Below are 25641 nucleotides of genomic sequence, written 5' to 3' on the forward strand. Positions count from 1 at the left end.
CCATGAGGGGTGAGGTAAACGTACACACGTGGTTTCCGTTTTCAATTACGAAGTGGAATAGAGTGTGTCCCACTGGAAGCGCGTCGACGTATGTGGTATCAGCATGATGGTGCACCTGCACATTCCGCAATTAACACTAGGCTGACCCTTGACAGGATGTTCGACGGGCGTTTCATAGGACGTGGAGGACGCATAAATTGGCCAGCCCGTTCTCCTGATCGTACACATCTGGACTTTTCTGTGGGGTACGTTAAAGGAGAATGTGTACCGTCATGTGCCTACAACCCCAGAGGATATGAAACAACGTATTGTAGCAGCCTGCGGCGACATTACACCAGATGTACTGCGGCGTGTACGACATTCATTACGCCAGAGATTGCAATTGTGTGCAGCAAATGATGGCCACCACATTGAACATCTATTGGCCTGACGTGTCGGGGCACACTCTATTCCACTCCGTAATTGAAAACGGAAACCACGTGTGTACGTGTACCTCACCCCTCATCGTAATGTACATGTGCGTCAGTGAAAAAGACCAATAAAAAGGTGTTAGCATGTGGACGTAATGTGCTGTTCCAGTCTCTTCTGTACCTAAGGTCCATCACCGTTCCCTTTGGATCCCTACGTAATTCGGTGCTCTCCGATACACACGATCGAACAGCGGAGGAGTGGTACTCAAGCGTCAACTTTAGGTTACAGTATCTCCGGATGTAATTAACATTTTACAATGCAACAAACGGCACTGATTACGTATTTGTTTATATGCTCAGATGTGCTAATAAAACTAACGGGGTTCCATTTAAATAAACGTAGGTTTATATTAAAAAACATACTTCCGTGCATTTTTTTATGATTTGTATTAACCAGTTACACTAGCCCCTCTCCTCACGTTCGGTCTGTGGAATCGATTCGTCAGTATTTGATGTGGTTTACGAAATACATCCAGCGGTAATGTTAGGTGACTCACCCTGTATAAGCGAGCGGCCATCTTTGCCAGGGGTCAGTCGTTGGTCAGTCATTTTGGAGGGTGGATAGCGAGCAAGCCCCACTTGAGGGTGGCCCATGTGGTCGTTTGAGAATTCCTTTTTCGCCGATTTATTTCGACAAAGAGTATTGTTTAATAGTGCAAGTGTGCAAGCATATATTTGGCGAACTGGAAGTGCTACGACTATTTGTGTGAGTACGATTTACGAGGTATACATCGTCGTAAGTGAACATGTGGCGAACTGTGATTTCACGCCAAAACTGTTATAACAAAGAGGACAGTAGGACTTGTGGTTCTGTTCGAGTAATTTTCGTTTATAGCAGCGTACATTACTGCTACTGGGGGGCTCGGAGTCAAATTTTTATTAAAGAAAAACTGTAAACCGTCTCACCAGTGCTAATTTCATTGTGTGAAAGAAAAGAACAATGCCAATAAATAGTGATTAATCTGTGTCTTGAAAAACTAATTTTAGTATAATAATCGCCTAATTCTTGTTCCCTAGCATAAACTGTACTTACGCCTGAGTGAATAATTAATTCAAAAACTATAACAAATGCACGGGTGTGGAAGTGTACTAATGCACCAAGTGTGAAAATCATCCCCTGAGACTTACGTGAGAGCCAGAATTTTGCAATAACATTTTTAACCAACATTTGTACACGCACATTCGCGTGTGAATAGTCTGCAACCACACCCTTACTATTTTACCGCCCCGTCGCTCGGTGCACACTCTCTGTACACTACCACAAATCGCCTGCAGATGTCTATAGTGTTTACACCCCGCTTCCACACAAACCACGTCGTCCAGTAGTGTCCTTGCTGATCGCATTCCATGCTGTCCCGTCATGTAATGACAGCAGTCGTGATAATCGGCTGTACTTTGCACGGGTTACACTTCCAGAAAATATATATCGTACTCGTAATTGTACTGATGAATCAAATGGCGTGCCATGAATGGTGGAGAAAGTGAAGTATAAATCAATGTGGAGGTAATTACCAACCTATAAGTGCCCATCCGGATCTCTCGAACGCTTTTGAGATGATTTGAGTCAGAAAGCTACTACAGACATTTGCAGAGGAGAGTCTGCTGGTAGACTACTGGAGGAGGCGAAAGGACTGAAGAGTGTCGTACCTTGGGCGTGTTCGCCTAGTCATATGAGTCTCCGCGATATCATGACCTTCAGTAAAACTCCATGTGCATGGTGGTATCAATATTACGTTCCATCTACATGAAGGGGATGGCATGTGAGTACAATGCCAGAAATGTGTGTTGTTAGCTCCACAATACCAAATTGTTTTGTTGTTGGTGCCCTTCTGTACAGATGATGTTCGTCGGACTCGGGTTCAGCTGGTGCTGTAGTCCGATGGCTTCCTCCGCGTAATATAGAGCATGAGTGCTGAACTGCTTCATATGGGCTGTCCAAACACAGACTTGCGTTTGACGGCAACAGGAACCGGGAGATAATCAATGTAAGGAAGAGAACGTCTGCAGAACTGCAACCAGTTCATATCATAGATCGCGTCCCAGGTTCAGGGTCTGCAAAGAAGCTCGGCATGATGCCAGGCCATCACCTTACGTGTACTATGAGCATACATGGTAGTAAGGTTAAAGAAACGGGGCGAATACGGCAGCCTCTACCCGAAACTCAGGTCACAGTCAACGTTGCCTTCAAAAGTGTACCAAGTCTCCACGTAAACGTGACCGCTGCAACGGTCCACGTTGTCACCTGAGCGTCACAGCTAAGGAAAGAGTGTTAACAGAACTTGGCTACGAAACCTGTTACTCTGATCTCGTGTGCTGGACATAGAAACCAAGTAAACACAGTCCCTGTTAGCTTGTGTGGTATGTATACTTACGTCTCAACTTTAAAATAATGCGTTGTGATCGAAATAGAAGCCAAGTTCTCCTAATAGATGTCGGGTGTGGATCCAACTTGACAGCATCGTAATACGTCAGCTGAATGTCACAGTTCAGCAGCACAGAATCGTAATTCCATTGCAGAAAACCCATCTATTTGAAACACATAATTTATCAAATGAGCTTCGTTTCGTACGTCCGACCACGAAGAGGCTATGTGATCGAACTTGTTGCAAGGCATCCCACGTGTTCTAACGGTACTGAATAAAAGTGACCTGAAAAATATGTCTCGAGTTCTTGTTAGTAACTGATGCTCACAATACTTTATTCGACATAGAATAATGTATAATAGACAACATATTAGTGCTTCCACCGACGTCATCTCAGACGCCGTCGCAATCTGTTCCACCGCGCGACCGCGGCGCGTGGCGCGGACGGCGGAGGGAACGCACCGCGGGCGGAGGGTATTTAAATCGGCCGCCGCCGCGACCGAACCCAGTTCCCTCTGAGCAGCCATAGCGTACGGATCTCCGTGCCGGCACGTTCACAGGCGCTCAGTCCGTCAGTTCACCTGATGATGGCGACATGTATGATCGCCGAAATATTGTGCCCGTTGGACACTATAGACCGGCAGCATACCCGTGGATATTTTGATTAGTAAAAATATCAGTTTACTTGCACACTGAATTTTGAGAGTAAATTTATTTTCTGGATTGTACTGTACTAAAAGAAACAGTGAGGTATCATTAAACGGTTATTAAATTTCGAAAGATAAGTCATTACATTTTTATCATTTAAATAAATAAAATAAACCAAGCGAGCCCTGGCGCAGCCGCTCGATTTACCTTTACACGAATATCCTCTTTGCTTCACGAATCAGTAGTGCTCGTCTCTTTGGTTGCGACCACAGGATATGATGGAGGGAGGCGGATGCTCAGTAGGTCACGCTTGGTGGGCGACCGAGAGAGAAACGAAACTACATATCGTTCGTTGAGATGGCGTGAGCTCTGGTGCGCTCCTAGTGGTAGATGCGCACTCTCTTGCTACGGTCTTGAGTGGCGAACGGATGGAGCACGTCTGTACTGCCGTGGTGTTCTGAACGTAGGCGTCGCGGTAAGAGGGTTCGCTGACGTGGTGCATAGGAGACTGAAACTTCTACTGCACGCCTGATTCGGAGTCATGTCCGTTGTGCTCCGGTAGTGCGACAGTGACTTCTCAATTGGATCGTTGGATCGTGAACATCCTGTAGATACGGATTGAGTTGTCCGCTTGTTGTGGAGATTTTCTTTGTTAAATAGTGAGCTCTGATAAATTTCTTTGTCATTTTGTTATTCTTAGGAGAAAACTCAACACCCGCATCGCAATCTAGTTGACAAAAAACGAAAAAAAAAGAAAGCGAAGAAAGTCCCGGAATGTGATGGGTGCCGCTATCCATGCTGCGATAAAAAATTGTACTCATACTTCTGAAGTAATTAAAAAGTGTGCTGAGCGCAGGTAAGTTTGGTGACTGAGATTGTCACAATGTTAAATGATTACATAACTGTGTAAGACACAGGCCAGAGCCGTTAATACATTTAAATGGTTATTTTGAGTCGGTTCCTTAATCAAAACGGTAGTTGTTAAGTCCAAGTAGTTAAATTTTGTTCATTTGCAGGAGTCTGAACGAGTTCATTTTAAACTGTCTGTTCATTTGTTCTTAGCCAATGCTTCTACTGTATCTCTTTCATGTGTTCCTGATAGCTTTATAATTATGCTTGCGAGTTCTAGAGCTTCTACTGATGGCTGACGAGCGTTAAGTACGTCATGGCTTAGTGGATCCTTGTTAGCGCTAAGTTTAATTATTCCGTCACCTGATGCTAGTAGCTGTGCTCGCTCTGGTCTTTTATTAGTGTAGTTTTTGAGACAACATGCAGCCTTATTGATGGGTAAAATTTAATTCTTCAAAAAGTAATTCATTCAAGAGAATGCTGCGTAAGGTTTTAACTGCTTTTTAACTATGTTAACGTCTTGCACTTCAACTTTGGTCACTAGTAAATTTTGTCACTTTAAGAACTATTTGGCTTGTACCCGCAATCATATTCTGGAGTTTCGTGTAAATTGAGCGTTTAGAGGTTTGAATCGGAAGTTGCGATTGAGTTTTCTTCTGTTATGCTAGCTTGGTTAAGTCCATTGTGGATGTGACCAATGAAAGGCGTAGTTAAGATTCTGTTTGTCCTCTGGGAAAATTTACCTCTGACAAATGTGTTTAAAGCATTACGTGTTTATTAGCAAATCTAGCCCCCACCACTCCACCACCTAGCTCCTGGCTATCGCGTCGTTATCACTAATGTACATTAAGCTTTTGTTTTAAGTTAAACTTCAGTCATATTGGCTCATCGGACTGTTAAATATTTTAACATTGCCAGTTCGTTTTTCTGTACTCATTCAGTATTTTGCGCTTTTCTAAAAGTCCATCAGGCATCGAAAGCAAAATATACAGTTACAGTTATAATATTCGCTCACTAACCACTACCGAACTATCAGTTTAATAAGTCACAGCTGCAAAATACTAACACGAATTCTTTACAGACGAATGGAAAAACTAGTAGAAGCCAACCTCGGGGAAGATCAGTTTGGATTCCGTAGAAACACTGGAACACGTGAGGCAATACTGACCTTACGACTTATCTTAGAAGAAAGCAAAGAGAGCTCCACTCCAAGTTTAAACGCAGCCAAAACCTCTCAGACAAACAGAAGCTAAACGATGTCAAAGTTAGCGTAAGGAGGGCTATGCGTGAAGCGTTCATTGAATTCGAAAGTAAAATTCTATGTACTGACTTGACAGAAAATCCTAGGAAGTTCTGGTCTTACGTTAAATCAGTAAGTGGCTCGAAACAGCATATCCAGACACTACGGGATGATGATGGCATTGAAACAGAGGATGACTCGCGTAAAGCTGAAATACTAAACACCTTTTTCCAAAGCTGTTTCACAGAGGAAGACCGCACTGCAGTTCCTTCTCTAAATCCTCGCACAAACGAAAAAATGGCTGACATCAAAATAAGTGTCCAAGGAATAGAAAAGCAACTGGAATCACTCAATAGAGGAAAGTCCACTGGACCTGACGGGATACCAATTCGATTCTACACAGAGTACGCGAAAGAACTTGCCCCCCTTCTAACAGCCGTGTACCGCAAGTCTCTAGAGGAACGGAGGGTTCCAAATGATTGGAAAAGAGCACAGATAGTCCCAGTCTTCAAGAAGGGTCGTCGAGCAGATGCGCAAAACTATAGACCTATATCTCTTACGTCGATCTCTTGTAGAATTTTAGAACATGTTTTTTGCTCGCGTATCATGTCATTTCTGGAAACCCAGAATCTACTATGTAGGAATCAACATGGATTCCGGAAACAGCGATCGTGTGAGACCCAACTCGCCTTATTTGTTCATGAGACCCAGAAAATATTAGATACAGGCTCCCAGGTAGATGCTATTTTTCTTGACTTCCGGAAGGCGTTCGATACAGTTCCGCACTGTCGCCTGATAAACAAAGTAAGAGCCTACGGAATATCAGACCAGCTGTGTGGCTGGATTGAAGAGTTTTTAGCAAACAGAACACAGCATGTTGTTATCAATGGAGAGACGTCTACAGACGTTAAAGTAACCTCTGGCGTGCCACAGGGGAGTGTTATGGGACCATTGCTTTTCACAATATATATAAATGACTTAGTAGATAGTGTCGGAAGTTCCATGCGGCTTTTCGCGGATGATGCTGTAGTATACAGAGAAGTTGCTGCATTAGAAAATTGTAGCGAAATACAGGAAGATCTGCAGCGGATAGGCACTTGGTGCAGGGAGTGGCAACTGACCCTTAACATAGACAAATGTAATGTATTGCGAATACATAGAAAGAAGGATCCTTTATTGTATGATTATATGATAGCGGAACAAACACTGGTAGCAGTTACTTCTGTAAAATATCTGGGAGTATGCGTACGGAACGATTTGAAGTGGAATGATCATATAAAACTAATTGTTGGTAAGGCGGGTACCAGGTTGAGATTCATTGGGAGAGTGCTTAGAAAATGTAGTCCATCAACAAAGGAGGTGGCTTACAAAACACTCGTTCGACCTATACTTGAGTATTGCTCATCAGTGTGGGATCCGTACCAGATCGGGTTGACGGAGGAGATAGAGAAGATCCAAAGAAGAGCGGCGCGTTTCGTCACAGGGTTATTTGGTAAGCGTGATAGCATTACGGAGATGTTTAGCAAACTTAAGTGGCAGACTCTGCAAGAGAGGCGCTCTGCATCGCGGTGTAGCTTGCTCGCCAGGTTTCGAGAGGGTGCGTTTCTGGATGAGGTATCGAATATATTGCTTCCCCCTACTTATACTTCCCGAGGAGATCACGAATGTAAAATTAGAGAGATTAGAGCGCGCACGGAGGCTTTCAGACAGTCGTTCTTCCCGCGAACCATACGCGACTGGAACAGGAAAGGGAGGTAATGACAGTGGCACGTAAAGTGCCCTCCGCCACACACCGTTGGGTGGCTTGCGGAGTATCAAAAAAAAAAAAAAAAAAAAAAAAAAAAAAAAAAAAAAAAAAAAAAATTAAGGAAAGGCAAACCTACGTTTCTAGCATTTGTAGACTTAGAGAAAGCTTTTGACAATGTTGACTGGAATACTCTCTTTCAAATTCTAAAGGTGGCAGGGGTAAAATACAGGGAGCGAAAGGCTATTTACAATTTGTACAGAAACCAGGTGGCAGTTATAAGAGTCGAGCGACATGAAAGGGAAGCAGTGGTTGGGAAGGGAGTAAGACAGGGTTGTAGCCTCTCCCCGATGTTGTTCAATCTGTATATTGAGCAAGCAGTAAAGGAAACAAAAGAAAAATTCGGAGTAGGTATTAAAATTCATGGAGAAGAAATAAAAATTTTGAGGTTCGCCGATGATATTGTAACTCTGTCAGGGACAGCAAAGGACTTGGAAGAGCAGTTGAATGGAATGGACAGTGTCTTGAAAGGAGGATATAAGATGAACATCAACAAAAGCAAAACAAGGATAATGGAATGTAGTCTAATTAAGTTGGGTAATGCTGAGGGAATTAGATTAGGAAATGAGGCACTTAAAGTAGTAAAGGAGTTTTGCTATTTGGGGAGCAAAATAACTGATGATGGTCGAAGTAGAGAGGATATAAAATGTAGGCTGGCAATGGCAAGGAAAGCGTTTCTGAAGAAGAGAAATTTGTTAACATCGAGTATTGATTTAAGTGTCAGGAAGTCATTTCTGAAAGTATTCGCATGGAATGTAGCCATGTATGGAAGTGAAACATGGACGATAAATAGTTTGGACAAGAAGAGAATAGAAGTTTTCGAAATGTGGTGCTACAGAAGAATGCTGAAGATTAGATGGGTAGATCACATAACTAATGAGGAAGTATTGAATAGGATTGGGGAGAAGAGAAGTTTGTGGCACAACTTGACCAGAAGAAGGGAATGGTTGGTAGGACATGTTCTGAGGCATCAAGGGATCACCAATTTAGTATTGGAGGGCAGCGTGAAGGGTAAAAATCGTAGAGGGAGACCAAGAGATGAATACACTAAGCAGATTCAGAAGGATGTAGGTTGCAGTAGGTACTGGGAGATGAAAAAGCTTGCACAGGATAGAGTAGCATGGAGAGCTGCATCAAACCAGTCTCAGGACTGAAGACCACAACTACTAACCACAAACAATCATTTCTGAATATATGTTCTAGTAGTAGAAGGATTCTGTGTTAAGCGTCTGAAGTTTACGCCAGATAATCTTAATTTTCGCTGTTTTAGGTGCGGTAGCTACAACCACCCATATACTTTTGTTTTATGACGTTGTCTTCTTTGGCCGCGCGTCTATCGATTAGTAATGCCCTAAAGATGAACAGAAAAGGAAAATTTCAGTTCATTTATCATGTTTTCTTTTACTTTTATTTAAATAGTTTTATTTCGTTTTCAAGACATGCATTCGTAGCTCATTTCTATACGTGACGAAAGAGAGGAAAAAAAATTAAGTTTTCTGCATTTGGCATTAGTTAGCCAAGTGGTCGGATAGGTAGCCACTGTTAGGAGAAATGCCGCAGAAATTAACATCTGCATGCTGCATAGAGAGCAGAAAAGGGCTCTGAAGCTCGCATTGCAGTTTCTTCGTCAGTTCGCAACTCGGGGTATTTACGATTTCGCTGGAGCCATACTATGGTCGATTGGATGCTTGTTTGGAAAACAAGTTACAGCACACGACCTGGGGACTGGTCCGTAACATCCCAGCCGGACCATTTACAGCGGTCAGTACATCCTGCAGTCCAAGGTTCAAAAGAAGCTGTCGTGTAGCAGACAATCTTTCAAAGCAGTGTTGAAACGAATGTGCAGTTACTTACAATGGGCAGCCACAGCACACAAGTGTTGAACTGATGTGTCACCAGGAGCAGGCAGTGTGGCGAAGAACTTGTACAGTGACGGAACGATAGAGAATAATGCACTAGATCAAACTGTATAGGCTTTAGTGGCTGGAATTTACTTTGTTGGTGATTCTTGTTACATAGATTGGCGATTTTTGTCACGCAGGTACTGTGCCATAGTCTCAGAACAGTTCCTATAGCAGATCATGTCAGCAGATGAAGATTCAGTATTGGCAGTGTTTAAGCCGAAAAATGTTTCAGCACTGAGGAAGAACCCATACCCACAGCTTGTGAAAGGTGGCTACGCTGAGTCACAGCGCCAGAGATTACGCCAAAGAGTTTTATTTCGCCGCCTCCACTGGCAGTGCTTGTTCAGAAGTTGCCGTAGTTAGTGCTTGTTGAGAGGATGTCAATAGCTGTACTAGTTGTGAGCATGTCGTGTGCAGTTGTTCTGATGGGCTAGACAGCCGATGCTGCTCGAATGGGGATGTTGTAATGATCAGAGTGTGTTTTTCGTCAATACATATGAAGGTAAAAAAACAATTTTTTATTTTTTTTTAAATTTCCTAACAATGTCTCTTAGTCACAGGTTCAGTCAACAAAGCATCTGCCTTGTGTTCATGTATTAGAGTGTAATTCTGGTTTCTATGTGCAATCATAGTATTTCTGTTTTTTTTTTTAATTACTTGATTGTAAATGGCTTAAAGCATCTTGTCGTGTTGAGGAAGAACCGTGCCAGATGTGTACGTTGAGTCACACTTCCACACACAGAACAGCTACACTTGTGCCTTGTTATTTCGTAGCTTTCATAGTTGCTGGGGACTTAATTAATTAATTGTGTTAACGGAAATTGCCTTTCATTCTTTTTTGTTATTCTATGCAGTCAGATTGCGTACTGATACTACTCAGGACCAACCGGTTACGAGACTGCGTAATCGGACAGACAGCTACTGAAATTAAAATTATTTGCATTGTATTTAATTAAGCCCCGATGCACTTGGCGACCGCTGCTTCGGATCGTCCCTTGGAATTCTTTTGATAGTAAAAATAGCAGACAGTAGGATTGTTGTAGTAATTTGTAGTTTAGTAATTGTACTCTATATTGCATGTGTAAATTTGGTAATTGAACATTTGTAGTTGTCTTGTCATTCTTCTAATGGTATTTTTGCAGAATTTAATTTTTGATGTCTTGTATACGGGTTTGACAATTTTGTGCAATTGTGAAGGTTTTAATTGTTCGTTAGGCGTGTTTGTCGGGAAGCATTCCGCGTGAATGGTATTGTTGGGGATAAAGTGTTATATTGTGTGTAATTTTCATATAGTGACGAGTTTTGTATGTTTTGTAAATGATTACGCGATCGATGAAAAAGGCAAAAATGATGGATAGTGAGAATGACGAAATTGTTAACGTGGCGAACTCGCCAACACGGGAGAACAGTATGATGAATAATGAAGTAGAAAACAATTTAATAAGTCGGGAAAATAGTCCGGAACCAGTTCAAAATTTTTCTCAATCAAAAAATTCACAGAATACGGGATTAACGCTAGAAGATTCTGAAATAGTATCGAACACAGATAGCTTTACTGCTATGACGAAGGAAGTTAGTTTTACGGGAAATGTTAGGGGAAAAAGAATTTCGAACAAGTTAATATGGTGCAGTTGATGAGTGCAATATTAAATTTGGGATCACGGTTAGACTCACAGATAGGAACAATTAAAACTGGTATGGGAACAATGGAAACGCAGTTAAGATCTGAATTAAAAAGAGAGATGGGAACATTGGCAACACGGTTAGAAACTGATATGGGAACAATGGAAACACGGTTAGACTCACGAATACGGACATGTTTTAAAAACATGAAAGATTAATTAAAGAAAGAAATTAGAGAAGAAGTACAACCAATTTTGAATGCTAACAATAATTGATTAATTTCAATAGAAATGAGACAAAAGGAGCAGGATAGAGAACAGGAAGAAAGAGATCGCGTGATAGTACAAAAATTTTCAGAGTTACATTTACAACGTGCACACGATAAGGAAGAAATATTTGAAAGAATCGAGGAATCAATACCAATTGACAGAATAAATAACCTAACGCAACAGTATGAACAGTTAACTACTAAATGTGTCAATACCTAAACCCGAGTCGCGACACTTACGGAAGATGTAAATAAACAGAAAGAACAGATAGGCGACTTATCGGAAAGAGTTGAGGAGATTTCAGATAAATTGACAAGTCTTAGTTAAAAAGGGGACAGAGATTCAGATGATACAGCTCCATTGTAATTTGCAGAAACAGAAGAGTACCAGAAATAAACATGTTGAAAATCAGGGAAAATTTAATGAACGCGTTAAAAGGGAATTTGAGGCGTTACCAAAGCAAGTCAAACAAATTGAAAGCGAAATCGTAGGAAAGGACAATAGAAGAAATTTAGAATCACAGATGGAAGAGGGCTCTGAAGAAAATTTATTTCATTTACGAGATGCAACAAGAGACCGCCAGGAGCGCGAACTTGTCAATAATCGACATTCGGACTGGGACAGACGCGTTAGGTCTTTGTCGCCACGAGGCGAAAACTTTGACTATAAACACTTTTTAACTGTTCGGAAATTTAATATCTTTTGCAATTCTAAGAATGACATACATCCATGTTCATGGTTAGATCAATTTACGTACGCACTTCCGCCAAATTTGCCACTAAGTCACAAACTGGAATTTATGTGTGGCTATTTATGTCCTCAGGCTCCCGAACTGTATTGGTGCTATTTCCCTTTTAGTTTTCTGCACTGCTGCCTACTCTTTTACTATTCTTTGTATCCATCAAAACAACTGTTCAACTATCAATCTATCTAGAGAGTCGGTAAAGAATAACCGGATATGACTATTTTACCCAAAAGTGATTTCGGAAATTACCGTTTGGACTTACTGTATCTTCAGCAGCATTCATTCGTAGTTTAAAAGAAATTTTACCTGTTTATCACCGTGACAATATTACTTCATATGTTGACGATATTCTTATTGCTAAAAGTTCTTGGAGTGAGCATTACAAAATTTTGGATTCCTTACTACGTATTTTTGCAAGAGTTGGCATTACAGTGAACTTGAAAAAAATCTGAATTTGGTCGTTCTCAGGTGAAATTTCTTGATCATATTATTTCTACAGAAGGTATTCTTCCTGATCCAGAGAAACTAGACGCTATTCGTAATTATGCTGTTCCTAGTACAAAACGTGATGTTCGTCGTTTCCTTGGTGTCTGTAATTTTCGTAGACGCTTTGTTAGATTGGACGATTTGGCCACACCTCGTTTATGTGAACTATTTGGAAAGAATTCTGATTGGTGTTGGGATGAGGAAGCTCAATCAGAATTTGAACAACTTCGTGATGCTTTAGTTGCTGCTCCACTTCTTTCACATCCGGATTTATCTAAAGATTTTTGTTTGGCGACGGACTCATCATACAAAGGCCTAGGTGCACCCTTATTTCAAGAGATAGAAGAAAACTGCGTTGTAGTACCGAAAACTATTGAATTTGGAAGTCGTGTTCTCTCTAAATCAGAAAAGAATTATTCGATTACGGAACTTGAAGCCTTGGCTGTTGTTTGGGCTTTCACAAAATTTCGCATATTTTTGTATGGCAGACATACTAAGGTTTACACCGATCACCGAGCCCTGGAATTTCTTATGTCAACAAAATTAACACATGGAAGATTGTCACGCTGTATCTACAGGAATTTGAATTTAGTATTGTTTACATACAGTATTCTTCAAATATTATTGCTGATGCTTTATCACGTGCACCTATGGGTTTGAAACAAAGTGCTGAGGAGGACTGCAAAGAAAACAATTATTGTTTGATGTATATTCAAGGTGTTGCGTTTGAAAATTTTATTTCGTCTCCGCTCCAGGACATCGCTAAGGAGCAAAATAAGGATCCAATCTGGAAGGACATTAAGGAGAAGTGGAGGAGAAAGGAAAGCGTAGCGATTAGACAGTATTATTTAGTTCGCAATGATATTCTTTTTAAACGAAAATCGGTCGACAACTCTATTTGGTTAGTTTGCATTCCTGATGAGTGGGTTAATAAATTGATTTGGTATACACATTTCAGTTATGCACACTTTGGTCCCAGAAAATGCTTTCATAAATTGCGAGAAAATTGCTACTTCAGTAATATGGAAAAACGTATTCGATCTGTTCTTGCCAAATGCAAATTATGTCAAAAGGCTAAGCCGCCAACTATTTCTCACAGAGCACCGTTGTTTCCTATCATTCCAGCGAAATTAAAGGACATGGCTGCAGTCGATTTGTTCGGTCCAGTGGTTCGTTCTACTAATGGTTTTGCGTACATTTTGGTAGCAGTGGAATTGACATCAAGATATGCGTGTTTTACACCATTACGCAAGGCAACAGCTCGTTCAGTATCTAATGCTTTCATCAAACATTTTCTTAAAGAAGTGGGTCATGTTGATAAGGTTATATCAGATAATCGATCACAGTTTCGCTCTAAAATTTGGCTTCATACTCTACGGCGTCGTAAGATTAAACCAATTTTCATTTCACTTTTTCACCCTCAATCTAACGCTTCAGAGAGATGGATGAAGGAAATCAATAAATTGTGTCGACTTTATTGTCATCAGAATCACAGAACGTGGGATCAGTATCTTCATATTTTTCAAAACATTCTGAATGAACTCCCTAATGATTCAACTTCTTTACCACCTATATTGATATTAAAAAATAAAGCACCGACAAATCGCATTTCTGAAATAGTTCGTTTTCCACCTACACGGAAACTGCGGCATTCTGAAGTTGTGAACCTGGCTCTGCAAAATATTGCATCTGCGGCTGCTAGAAGAGAGAAATCAGCTAAACGTCCTGGTCGTTTAAAAACCTTGTCAGTTGGTCAAAAGGTGTTAATTAAGTCTCATCGTTTATCTCACAAAGGAAAAGGCTTGTGTCGCAAATTTTTTTCTGCTTTATAACGGTCCATATAGAGTTCGCAAAATTATTCATGATAACACTGTCGAAGTAGAAACTCTTAGATCTCGGCGCTCCAAGGGAATACATCATATATCGAACGTTAAAATGTTTGTGGAATGACATACTTTTGAGAAACTAACAGTTATACGTAAACACACGGAGAGTACAAGGATACCGCGCCGTATTCTGGCGGCGGCACATACTGAAAGCAACAGTCAAGTCTGCGCGCCGCACAAGGCAGTCGTTGACCGCAAACAATTGCTTCCTACGTCACGCTACCTACAGCTGATCGAGCGCTCAGTGCGAATGCACTGACAGCCGTAAACAAATACACAGTCTAATTTCTCCGATTAAATTCAGTATAAAACTGTAGTGACTTGATAAATTATGTTATTAACGTTCAGTATTTTTCAGGATACGGTTGTATAAAATATTGAAGACCTTCAGGTAAATTCTGTGTGTGTCCGACGTTAAGAGGACTTGCTATCGAGAAAATTTCAGGAAGAATGTAATTTCGAAGAAGAAACTAATAAACTAAAAAGGGTAACTATTAACTGAGTTTATTTTTCAGGTAACATATTTCTACTTAGGTATGTACTTTATACGTAATTTGCTGCTCGCGATTACGTGATTTATACTTTGTGCTAAATTTTATGTTCAATGAATTTATTTGTGAAGCGACGTGCTTGCGTACATTTGCTGATTTTGACAATGTTTTATTAATGAACAGGGTTATTACTTACGTATATTATGCATCGCTTGGCTGCTCTGCTTTTTCACTCATGTCATATTTTTTTATTATGTGCCTGCTGTGCTTATTTATTTAAATTATAATTGTCACCTGATTAATTGTGCTGACTGTGGTTATGTATGTAGGTTATACTTTGTGATTTATCTCCTTGCGCCTTCATGTTTACTTATTAAGATTACATATGAACATATATTTGCTTATGCTGATATGATGCTAGTGACCTGTTTATTATGTAAGATATATATTTGCTGCTTTGCGTATGGATTGCATATTTACACATTTCTGTTTTGTTGTCATAACTACTCTTTAATTTGGTATATAGAAATGCTGATATAAGGTGTACGAACATGGAGTTTAGGCCACAGTATGGCGTTAATTATAGATTGTTCGCTTGACAGAGACTCGTTATAGGGATTGTGCTGCATCCACTTGTTGACATTCTGTTCTCTACTGGTATATTTACTCGTTATTGCATGTTTTGCTTACGCTTAGTGCTTTATATTTTAAGATAAGAAAATGAACTGCTATAGTTCTACGAACGACATTGGTACAAGAAACTTCATTGAAGTCACATGACCTGGAGGTTTTATGGAAGCTGTATAAATTTGTGCTAATAGAAAGGAAGCTAACGACATGACATACCAACACTAGGTTTAGACCATTGACAGTTATTACACTCTTCGTGAGCAATTGAAATAGCAAGTGACACTTGACACAAGAAATACTCCACATGTTTGCTTCTGTTTTGCCATGATTCTTGAAGTGGTGTACACACTGTGAAATATTATGATCATTCACACTCCGTACTCGTACTTACTCGCTGAAAGTTATTCGAACTAAAGGCTGTTAGAGGTCATGTATGCATTTCTTTTATTTAGTGATGGACAAGGTAACCAAAATGTATTTTATAATTCATAATGAGTAGAAGATTTGGGTCAGATGGATTACACAGAGGTTGTGTGTCGACATTGGGTCTTCAGATTGTATGGGATGATGAATTGAAGTTTGCACTAGGATTTTATCTGTACTTGTTCGAGGAGACTGACTAGAGGAAAGAGTTGTTATGGAAATGTATCGACGTATTGAAGAGGTATTATTGAGGTACTGAGATTGAGTGAAGTTGATGATTATTGGAGTTTTGGTGGACAAGAGGTAAGGTAAATGATATTGATGATAAGGTTTATATGTATCGACGTAAGAGGTGTTATTGAAGTATTAGGATTATGTGAGGCTGATGATTATTGGAGTTTTGGTGGACAAGAGGTAAGGTAAATGATATTGATGATAAGGTTTGTATGTATCGACGTAAGAGGTGTTATTGAAGTATTAAGATTATGTGATGCTGATGATTATTGGAGTTTTGGTGGATAAGAGGTAAAGTAAGTGAGGAGCATTTCTTTTGTTGGTTTACATGGAACAAGGAGGATGAAGATGGCCGACTAGAACACTCAAGTAGAAGGAAGATTGTCTACACACGTACTTTGTTAAATCAATAAGCAGTATATACTTTTTTTGGAGAGAGGAAGTATTTGCATATCATGGCACACTGACTGTTGTTCAGCAACCGTACATTTGATTTGGCTTGGCAAACATTGGTCTTGACATGATGACTATGACGTTGACTAACTATTATTGACTGTTATACACTGTTGCCACTACTATTTGATACACATGTTGAACATCAAATTTTGACAGAATTGCATTTACACAGTTAACACTATTCAGTTACACAGTAGTACTTAAATGTGGATGAAGGATGAGTGAGTGTGTTTTGTGTGTTTTCCTTTCCTAATCCCAAATAATTGGTACCGACCTACCTCCTAAATATTCTTTTACTTGTTTGTTGTGGCTTGCACTGACACCCATAAATGTTATAGGTTTACTGGTATTTGTGTATTTGTAATAGTTAATATGACAATTATCTGATATCATTTGTGTGTTTATTATAATTTGTATGTTTAGTGTAAGAGCATTGATAATAATTTTGTAAAAACAGTTGTGTGTGCATCCAAACTGTTGTTCATGCCTGCACCTGTTCAACATTAACGGGTGCCACTTGGAAATGTTTAATTTGTGATAATGAACTCTGATGAACTGTCTAATTATTGATACTGAATATTATGGACTGTTACCTGCACTTGTTCAACATTAATGGGTGCCACTTGGAAATGTTTAATTTGTGCTAATGAACTCTGATCAACTGTCTAATTAGTGATAGTGAATATTATGGACTGTTACCTGCACTTGTTCAACATGATGGGTGCCACTTGGAAATGTTTAATTTCTGCTGATAAACTCTGATGAACTGTTTGATTAGTGATAGTGAATATTATGGACTGTTACCTGCACCTGCTCAACATTGCTGGGTGCCACTAATGGGACTGCTTCTACTGAAATGCTGTCACTTATTGATGTCTGCACCTGCTCAACATTGCTGGGTGCCAGTGATGGAACTGTTTCTGCTGAAATAATGTCACTTGTTGGTGTCTGCACCTGTTCAACATTGCTGGGTGCGACTGATGGAACTGCTTCTACTGAAATGATGTCACTTGTTGCTGTCTGCACCTGTTCATCATTGCTGGGTGCCACTGTTGGAACTGTCAACTTCTCTGAGTAGTGCTACTTGTTTATTGAACTATTGAAAGGATTTTATGTGAATATTTGTATAAACTGATTTTTTGTGTATTTACTGTTTATGAAATGTTATAAGACTCTTACCTACACCTATTCGTCATTGCTGGTGCCATTGATTGACTGATACTTGTGTAAACTATTATGTAAATCACATTTGTATTCCCTACTGTATTTTATATTAGGTTATTGAAGGGTCAGTGCAAAACCAAAATTTGTCTAATTATGTGATATTTACTTATTAATATTATCTTTTATTTTTGTCTGTAATTTTTTTTGACGAATTTGGTGGCATTTTCACCACCAATGCTGGCAAAAATACCATCAAATTCTAGCCCGTGGAGGAGGGGCATATGAAAGGTGGCTACACTGAGTCACAGCGCCAGAGATTGCGCCAAAGAGTTTTATTCCGCCGCCTCCACTGGCAGTGCTTGTTCAGAAGTTGCCGTAGTTAGTGCTTGTTGAGGATGTCAATAGCAGTACTCGTTGTGAGCATGTCGTGTGCAGTTGTTCTGATGGGCTAGACAGCCGATGCCGTTCGAATGGGGATGTTGTAATGATCAGAGTGTATTTTTAGTCAATATATATGAAAGTAAAAAAAAAAATTATTTTTTTAAATTTCCTAACTAACAGTGTCTCTTGGTCACAGGTTCAGTCAACAAAGCATCTGCCTTGTGTTCATGTATTAGAGTGTAATTCTGGTTTCTATGTGCAATCATAGTATTTCTGTTTTTTTTTAATTACTTCATTGTAAATGGCGTTTAAAGCATCTTGTCGTGTTGAGGAAGAACCGTGCCAGATGTGTATGTTGAATCAAACGTCCACACACAGAACAGCTACACTTGTGCCTTGTTGTTTCGTAGCTTTCATAGTTGCTGGGGACTTAATTAATTAATTATGTTAACGGAAATTTCCTTTCATTCTTTGTTGTTATTCTATGCAGTCAGATTGCGTACTAATACTACTCAGGGCCAACCGGTTACGAGACTGCGTAACCGGACAGACAGCTACTAAACTTAAAATTATTTGCATTTTAATTAATTAAGCCCCCATGCACTTGCCACAGCAGTTAAGAATAACTTTTACTGACTTAAGTACATGACAGTGAGGCAAACACACTTCTCTGTCCATGCCCAGCACTGTCATAGGGACGGTGGCTCATCCAGTACTCTGAGTCGCTCACGGAAAGTCCGTGATCGGCCAATAGCCTCGAGACGACACGCCCACTGTAGTCAGTGGTGCACTACATTCCTCGGCGCCTCTGTCCGTTGCTTCTGTCGCGTCGCCGCAACGGCACGCGATGTTAGCTGTGCGGGGGGTATGTCTTTCTGCCCTCTGGCAGGAGTCAGGCGACTGCTGCCGCTGTGGCGCCGAGTACCACTACAAGTCAGCATCGGCGGCAGCAGTCGCTGACGGATGGTCAGTGGGGCTTTGGCAACAAGTCCTGTAACAGGGGCAGCACGGTCTCGAACCCATGGCGGGATCTGGCGATGTCCAGTCGTCTCTCTGCCCGATTGGGTACGGAATGGTAACCACGGTGAAAATCCGAACTTCGTACAAATGTGTTGGGCAGTGTCATTCGTATGCCCGTCGATCGCGTTACGTTTCTCTTTTCAGTTCAGAGTGTACGGTGAGCAAGTAAAGATGCCCAGATAAATATGTTTCTCTCCAGGTATGAGGGCCTGACGAGAGATTCCGCGCCTATAGTAATGCAACCAACATAACATAACTGTCATGCGCTTCCTTCATCAAAACAACACTCGGCCGCACTGTCAATGAATATTCTCCTGCTGCGCTGTCGATGGGAACAGATTACCTACAATACAGCCTGTAACTGACTCCCTCCGAGTTTCACCTCTGCTCACATGAGCCACTGGCTATGAAGATATTTTGGCACAGACAATGCGTTGTACACCAGTGTGAAGAATCGAGGGAAAGAGCGAATAGCTGCCGTCTATGACAAAGGTATTGGACGGTTGTTACAATTGTACTACAAATGTTTAAGTCGGAGAGACGAGAAGTTGCTGCAACGCGTAGCTAACTGTGGCAAACAAAACATTCTTTATTTTTACAGTGGTTTCCATTTCGCGGCCGGATAGGCCTCGTATTTTGTCTTTAGAAATAGAATTTGGCGAAAACTGTGCCGTGCGCCAGCGTTTCATTTCGCGTAATTCCTGCTGATTTAGAATCCCTCTGGTCGCAAGAGCGCATGGAATGTTGCTGTCGCCGGTAGCGGGCAGGTCGGAGGAGGAGGGTTAAGGGCTGCGGCGACCTGGAGAAAATGAGTCTTCCACGGACGGCGAAAGCGCAAGTGAGGCGGCGTGTTGTTGTTGTTGTTGTTGCCAAGCGTCTGCCGTGGCCCGTTAGGAAGACTGGTGCCTTTGCTCGCTGCGGGTTTGTCGGGGCCGAGTGCTGGTCGCAGCCGTGAACATTGCGCGTTAAAAGCTATACAGTATTCGGCATATCTTTTGCTACTGAAGTGCCGGGTTGGAGTCCGGTCTGACCTTTGCAAGTATTGGACGCGGTGGCGTCTGCTGGATGATACCCATGGGTAATCGACTACGAGTAATGTTTGTTACTTCCTTCTCTCGGCGGTCTCTAGGCAAGTTTTTCTCAATGGACGCTGGATTTTAGGAGAAATCACGATGAACATCCGATTAGGATGCACGTCACTTGGTGTCGCGTGGTGGCTACTTGGACTCCGTATCCTGGTTGACCGTTGTTGTATACAGGGTGGTCCATTGATCGTGACCGGGCCAAATATCTCACGAAATAGGCGTCTAACGGAAAAACTATAAAGAACGAAACTTGTCTAGCTTGAAGGGGGAAACCAGATGGTGCTATGGTTGGCCCGCTAGATGGCGCTGCCGTAGGACAACCGGATATCAACTGCGTTTTTTTTAAATAGGGACCCCCTTTTTTATTACATATAGAAATATGAATGTTGTAGTTGTACCACATTTTTCGCTTTGTGATGGCGCTGCAATAGTCACAAACATACGGCTCACAATTTTAGACGAAGAGTTGGTATCAGGTAGGTTTTTTAAATTAAAATACAGAACGTAGGCACGTTTGAACATTTTATTTCGGTTGTTCCAATGTGATGCATGTATCTTTGTGTACTTATCATTCCTGAGAATGCATGCTGTTACAGCGTGATTGCCTGTAAATACCAGATTAATGAAATAAATGCTCGAAATGATGTCCGTCAACCTCAATGCATTTGGCAATACGTATAACGACATTCCTCTCAACAGCGAGTAGTTCGCCTTCCGTAATGTTCGCAAATGCATTGACAATGCGCTGACGCATGTTGTCAGGCGTTGTCGGTGGATGATGATAGCAAATATCCTTCAACTTTCCCCACAGAAAGAAATCCGGGATGTCAGATCAGGTGAACGTGCGGGCCATGGTATGGTGCTTCGACGACCAATCCACCTGTCATGAAATATGCTATTCAATACCGCTTCAACCGTACGCGAGCTATGTGCCGGACTTCCATCATGTTGGAAGCACATCTCCATTCTGTCATGCAGTGAAACATCCTGTAGTAACATCGGTAGAACATTACGTACGAAATCACCATACATTGTACCATTTAGATTGCCATCCATAAAATGGGGGTCATTTATCCTTCCCACCCATAATTCCGCACCATATGTAAGTAGGCTGTTTATGTTTTCTTATTGGCAACGTTACATAGCTCTCTGTATGAAAATCACTGGGTGTGCTGTGTGCAGTCTGTGGCTAGCAACACTACAATGGCAGACAACAATGCCAACTAGCCACAGACTGCACACAGCACACCCAGTGATTTTCATACAGAGTGCTATGTAACGTTGCCAATAAGAAAACATAAACAGCCTACTTACACATACATTAACCCCCCAAGGTCGCTGATGTTCCACTTCTCGCAGCCATCGTGGATTTTCCGTTGGCCAATATTGCATATTATGCCGGTTTACGTTACCGCTGTTGGTGAATGACGCTTCGTCGCTAAATAGAACGCGTGCAAAGAATCTGCCATCGTCCCGTAATTTCTCTTGTGCCCAGTGGCGGAACTGCAAACGACGTTCAAAGTCGTCCCCATGCTATTTCTGGTGCATAGAAATAAGGTACGGATGCAATCGATGTTGATGTAGCATTCTCAACACCGACGTTTTTGATATTCCCGATTCTCACGCAATTTGTCTGCTACTGATGTGCGGATTAGCCGCGACAGCAGCTGAAACACCTACTTGGGCATTATAATTTGTTGCAGGTCGTGGTTGACGTTTCACATGTGGCTGAACACTTCCTGTTTACTTAAATAACGTAACTATCCGGCGAACGGTCCGGACCCTTGGATGATGTCGTCCAGGATACCGAGCAGCATACATAGCACATGCCCGTTGGCCATTTTGATCACAATAGCCATACATCAACACGATGTCGACCTTTTTCGCAATTGGTAAACGGTCCATTTTAACACGGGTAATGTATCACGAAGCAAATACCGTCTGCACTGGCGGAATGTTCCCGGATACCACGTCCTTATACGTTTGTGACTATTACAGCGCCATCTATCAGAAAGAGAAAAATTGGTCCAACTAAAACATTCATATTTCTTTACATACTACACGAATATGTAACAAAAAAATGGGGGTTCCTACTTTAAAAAAACGCAGTCGATATCCGTTTGACCTATGGCAGCGCCATCTAGCGGACCGACCATAGCGCCATCTGGTTTGCCCCTTCAAGGTAGAAGAGTTTCGTTCTTTGTAGTTTTTTCGTTTGACGCTTATTTCGTGAGATATTTGGCCCGATCACTATCAATGGACCACCCTGTATATCTTCTGCCTGATGACTTCTCAAACACTGACAGGAACAACTAGTCAAAGATCCGTGACCAAATCTGTTCGGATTATATTAACAACGATGTCCCACTCCTGTTTGCTCAAAAAGAAGTATCGGCAGTAATAGCCAGTCAAAAACTTAGCAGAGCACCGGATCCAAAATATATCTGCTTTGAGGTGATACCGAAGATGGCATGAATGAAAGCGCTATTATTGATACGAGTGGTGAAAGAGACTGGGCAAAGGCATAGTACCGCAGCCTTGTAAATCTACGCTTATACTCATCATAAAGAGAGGCCTCCATAAAGATCCTACAGAGGCGAAGAACTATAGGCCTCTATGTTTATTAATCACCTTAACGAAAGTCCAGGCGCCTGTAATGTGTAACCGTCTTCGAAAGCGCGGAGAGCTCTGTTAGCTTAGCCTACGTCAGTTTGCCTTCGGATGGGACAGTTCGACCAATGACGCCAACATTCATGTTCCCCATATTTTACACAGAGCAAACAAATAATATGCAGAAAATATGACTTGCTATTTATCATTGTGAACGATGTTCAGACACCTAAGCAATTTCCAGGTTCCAGGGTTACAAGTTTCATGGACTGCTGTAATGGTCGCACAGTGTAATGGCTTACAGGGCAGCAGAAGCTATCAAAGCAGGTTACGAAACACCGTCTACAGAGTCGATAATCTGGAAAATATCATGGGAACCAATGGAACGGTCTGGAGGTGTCTGATGAAGCGGACTGAGTTGTGGCTTAAGCTGATCACTTTAGCAACCTAAGATTTCAGACGGAAGCTGGAAGAAAGTGCAAACCACGTGCTCCCAAGGACGCAGCGCAGGTACAGGAGCGGCATATTTAGCTTCAAATAAAACTACATATATGTAACTCAAGGACGAACTCTACTTAAGCCTGGCTCCAGCTCTTAAACTAGCACGCAGCTAACGCGTAGCAGTATATGCAGGCTGAGGAAACTTTTCAGAAGATGCAGACACAGTCTGTCAAGAGGTGGCTAAAGTCATGCACAAAATTGCCAGAGCCAATATTACTTACCCAAATTTTCTCATGGAAGCTGTAAAGATACACCACAATATAATAGTAGTTGTTTTTGCGAGCTTTGCAGCAAGTGCTTGAACTCACCGACGTCGTCTGGTACGACACAGAGCCTCCCTAAGACGTACGCAGCGGGGGGTTCCCACATGTATAACGACAGCCTTCAGTACAACGTCAGCAAAGCCTCTTCTTGACGTACTGGGATTACGTCCCGCCGACACAACTGTCATATATCATTCCGCAATATATTTGTTGTTCCAGTAGTGTGGGCTCCAAAATATTATATCAGATCCTCGAAACTGAACATCTGTGGGACTGGGAATGTGGAAATACGGGGTGCCAAGTATACAGTTTCCTTCCAGAGACAACAAATAGATCCATTATTCTCAGATATGATTCACTGTATGGACTGACTGCTGCCCACACACTCACTCCACAAACAGGATAGGGGAGAGGCCATCACTGTTGCACGACTGTAGTAGTTTAGGAGCCCTTGACCATGGGGTTCTCCATGTCCTCTCCAAGTGGAAGCTAGGAGACATGAAACTCCTTCGGGGAGATACGCAACTAATTAGGAATGGAGATAAACCAAAATTATGGAACATTGTAATAAACACCATACTAGGAAAAAAACATTATGGTACGCACGGGAGATGTCAGACATGGCTAATAGGTGCCAATGGTGAGGAAATGAGCATTGTGATGTGATGTGCAAGTGATAATAAACACGACGAGTGAATGAATATAAGTTAAAAAGCTGCGTAAAAACACTAGGTGATCGATGTAGTGTTGGGTTTGTCACATAACTCCATGTATAATTGTAATTTACTTTCATGTAAACACTGTGACAACTAGTAATTCGGAAATAAGTTCATCTACAAAGAATTGTGATGGGACGATACTTCGCCGAATCGCTGAATAGTTACAATATGAAATGCTTGATGGTGAATAAGTAAAACCATATAGTAGCACATTATGCATGAATCCTACATAGAGTCGTGCTGGCTCGAGATTTATCAAGCCACATACTAACCAGTGGGCTACTCGTAGTACGGAATACAGATTGTCTACTCAAGGATGTTGTTTGCAGGGAATGCCTAGGTAAGCGGATAAATATAGGTTGCTTTTTAATTCGTTACAGCCAAAACTCAAAGGAATACCAAGGCATTCGCAAAACATAAGGCAGCGAGAGAAATCGTTAGAAGCAAATACAATTATTTGATTTTTTTTCTTCATTGCATACTTTCTATTCATGTTCATTCTAATTGATTAGAATTTTATTTATCTATTGTTAAGTTGTATTTTGTTATTGCATTATTAGAGTGAAGAGTTAAAAAATACTATTAAGCAGAGAATTTTGTATGTAGCAAATACACTGTACGTTCTGCTTTAGACAGACAAAAGGGGTAGGTTTTGTGAATACAGTGAAGAAATAAACGAAGTATTTGAAATGAAAGAAACAAATATTGTCTAGAAAAATGACAAGGTTAGTAAGATACACTGATAGAACAGACAAATATTGCCACTAGGGCACATGATGGAAAATGTTATTGTGGAGCAACATAGGATGCGCTAAATAGACTAGAAAGATCACTTTCAGAGGGCTGTTGGCATACTTTATATATTTACCGCTAAAGAGAAATATGACGTGGAAGTCTGCAAGCTATGAGCAATTGTGTCACGTGTTTGCTTACAAGGCAATTCAGACCCAGCCTTCCACGGGATGCTCACAAAGAACCGAGAATTAGCTCCGTAATGAGTCGTCTCAGGAGCAACGTGCGCAGGCGGGAAGTAATTGCCGTCCATGGCGAAACAGGGCACGTGCGGTGTATTCTGGGAGCCGTTTCCGCTCTGCCGTGACACGGAAAGCGATCCAGAGAGCAGCCTCTGAATATCAGTAAGCAGCGGGAACATTCCAGTGGGTATACTGGGAGCTCTGTGCAATAAATGTCTTAGACATCCAAGAAAAGTTCATTTTGGGTGCGTTTTACTTAAAGATTTGATTCTGTCTCGGAAGCTATGAATGCACTTATTAGACTCTTTTAGAACATTGTTGAAACAAAAGCCCACAGTTTACATGTCTTGCGTATCTCATACTTACAAAGCGACCACACGGCAAACGGATTTTTATGTTTTTA

The sequence above is a fragment of the Schistocerca americana genome, chromosome 3, assembly GCF_021461395.2.
Source record: "Schistocerca americana isolate TAMUIC-IGC-003095 chromosome 3, iqSchAmer2.1, whole genome shotgun sequence".
Taxonomy (NCBI): domain Eukaryota; kingdom Metazoa; phylum Arthropoda; class Insecta; order Orthoptera; family Acrididae; genus Schistocerca; species Schistocerca americana.